The sequence below is a fragment of the Pipistrellus kuhlii genome, unplaced genomic scaffold (genome assembly GCF_014108245.1).
Source record: "Pipistrellus kuhlii isolate mPipKuh1 unplaced genomic scaffold, mPipKuh1.p scaffold_m20_p_16, whole genome shotgun sequence".
Classification (NCBI taxonomy): Eukaryota; Metazoa; Chordata; class Mammalia; order Chiroptera; family Vespertilionidae; genus Pipistrellus; species Pipistrellus kuhlii.
The window spans coordinates 3947767-3950812 of NW_023425471.1; the positions used below are offsets into that span (position 1 = coordinate 3947767).

Below are 3046 nucleotides of genomic sequence, written 5' to 3' on the forward strand. Positions count from 1 at the left end.
TTTTTTTTTTTTTTTTTTTTTTACAGAGAGGAAGGGAGAGGGATAGAGTTAGAAACACCGATGAGAGAGAAACATGGATCAGCTGCCTCCTGCACATCCCCCACCGGGGATGTGCCTGCAACCAAGGTACATGCCCCCAACCGGAATCGAACCTGGGACCCTTCAGTCCGCAGGTCGATGCTCTGTCCACTGAGCCACACCGGTTTCAGCTGTGTCTTTTTTTTTTTTTTTTTTTTTTTTAACCTTAAACCCCACGACCATTGTTTATTATAAAGGTGAACCCAGATGAGCTCATGGGTAAGATTTCTGGTAGCGAGCACGAGCACCAGAACCACCAAACATTTGGATTCACCGCGACGGGAGTCAGCTACCAGCAGGGTCCGGTCATACTGGATGAGGATGTCTTTGATCTCCTTCTTGGAAGCTTCAGACACATGTTTCTGGTAGTGGGCCACCAGGGCTGTGGAGATGGACTGACGGATGGCATAAATCTGGGCCCCGTGACCACCACCCTGTACACGGACTCGGATGTCCACGCCAGCAAATCGCTCCTTCCCAAGAAGCAGAACAGGTTCCAGCAGCTTGTGTTGAAGCGGCGCGGCTCGATCATCCCAGGAACTGTCCGTTGTTTTTTTTTTTAAAAGCCAAACCAAGCCAATTATTTGCTCTTGCCATTTTCTATTTATTTATTTATTACTAATATTTATTTTTTATTTTCTTTTTAAATATATTTTATTGCCGAAACCGGTTTGGCTCAGTGGATAGAGCATTGGCCTGTAGACTGAAGAGTCCCAGGTTCGATTCCAGTCAGGGGCATGTACCTTGGTTGTGGGGACATCCCCAGTAGGGGGTGTGCAGGATGCAGCTGGTCGATGTTTCTCTCTCATCGAGGTTTCTAGCTCTCTATCCCTCTTCCTCTCTGTGGAAAATCAATAAAATATATTGTTATAAAAATATATTTTATTGATTTCAGAGAGGAAGGAAGAGGGAGAGAGATATCGATAGAAACATCAATGATGAGAGAGAATCATTGATGGGTTGCCTTTTGCATGCTCCCCACTGGGGAGCGAGCCCGCAACCCAGGCATGTGCCCTTGGTCGGAGAACCGGGACCCTTCAGTCTGCAGAGCGGCGCTCTAACCATTGAACAACACCGGCTAGGGCCGACTGTTCTAACCATTGAGCCCAACCGGCTAGGGCCGACCGTTCTAACCACTGAGCCACATCCGCCAAGGGCCGACCGTTCTAAACATTGAGCACCACCGGCTAGGACCGACCGTTCTAACCATTGAGCAACACCGGCTAGAGCCGACCGTTCTAACCATTGAGCAACACCAGCTAGGGCCGACCGTTCTAACCACTGAGCCCCACCGGCTAGGGCCGACCGTTCTAACCACTGAGCCACATCCGCCAAGGGCCGACCGTTCTAAACATTGAGCACCACCGGCTAGGACCGACCGTTCTAACCATTGAGCAACACCGGCTAGAGCCGACCGTTCTAACCATTGAGCAACACCAGCTAGGGCCGACCGTTCTAACCACTGAGCCCCACCGGCTAGGGCCGACCGTTCTAACCATTGAGCCACATCCGCCAAGGGCCGACCGTTCTAACCATTGAGCCCCACCGGCTAGGGCCGACGCTCTAACCATTGAGCCACATCCGCCAAGGGCCGACCGTTCTAACCACTGAGCCCCACCGGCTAGGGCCGACCGTTCTAACCATTGAGCCACATCCGCCAAGGGCCGACCGTTCTAACCATTGAGCCCCACCGGCTAGGGCCGACGCTCTAACCATTGAGCCACATCCGCCAAGGGCCGACCGTTCTAACCATTGAGCCCCACCGGCTAGGGCCGACGCTCTAACCATTGAGCCCCACCGGCTAGGGCCGACGTTCTAATCTAACCATTGAGCCTCACCGACTAGGGCCGGCCGTTCTAACCATTGAGCCACATCCGCCAAGGGCCGACCGTTCTAACCATTGAGCCACATCCGCCAAGGGCCGACCGTTCTAACCATTGAGCCCCACCGGCTAGGGCCGACGCTCTAACCATTGAGCCACATCCGCCAAGGGCCGACCGTTCTAACCATTGAGCCCCACCGGCTAGGGCCGATGCTCTAACCATTGAGCCCCACCGGCTAGGGCCGACTGTTCTAACCATTGAGCCCAACCGACTAGGGCCGACCGTTCTAACCATTGAGCCCCACCGGCTAGGGCCGACCTTTCTAACCATCGAGCCCCACCGGCTAGGGCCGACGCTCTAACCATTGAGCACCACTGGCTAGGGCCGACCGTTCTAACCATTGATCCCCACCGGCGAGGGCCGACGTTCTAATCTAACCATTGAGCCTCACCGACTAGGGCCGGCCGTTCTAACCATTGAGCCACATCCGCCAAGGGCCGACCGTTCTAACCCTTGAGCCCCACCGGCTAGGGCCGACGCTCTAACCATTGAGCCACATCCGCCAAGGGCCGACCATTCTAACCACTGAGCCCAACCGGCTTGGGCCGACCGTTCTAACCATTGAGCCCCACCGGCTAGGGCCGACCGTTCTAACCATTGAGCCACACCGGCTAGGGCAGACGCTCTAACCATTGAGCCACACCGGCTAGGGCCGATCGTTCACCTTTAAGAGGCCGTTGCCCGGTTTGCAGTGCGCCATGGCTGTGGCCGTCTTCTTGTGTCCAAAGACCTGCACAGACCGCAGAGGTCCCTTGCATGGCATGACTGTGGGCGGTGTACAGCAGAGATGCTCACCCTGGGGCGGCGACAGGGGAAAAGGGAAACTCAAGGCCACGCCTGCGGCTTTACAGCGTGTGTGCAGGCGCTTTTGGACCATTTGTGTCGTGTTCACTGTTTTGCCCCTAGTAAATAGCACAGACCTGTCCCATGGCAGATACTCAAGATGGAAATGAAATGAAATGGTGATAGGCTTGGAATTGATCAAGGAGAGTGAGGGAGACTATTAAGGTGGCTGAGACAATGGTCAGGCTGCTGTTCTCCTCCAGACATGCGCAAGGTCCAAGTCCTGCGGGTAGAGAATGTGC

At 54.7% G+C, this 3046-nt stretch overlaps 1 pseudogene; it reads right to left on the minus strand.

Moving 5' to 3' along the window:
* Positions 1-244: 244 nt before the first annotated feature.
* LOC118720068 lies at positions 245-2724 on the minus strand (annotated as a pseudogene).
* Between the last annotated feature and the right edge of the window lie 322 nt (positions 2725-3046).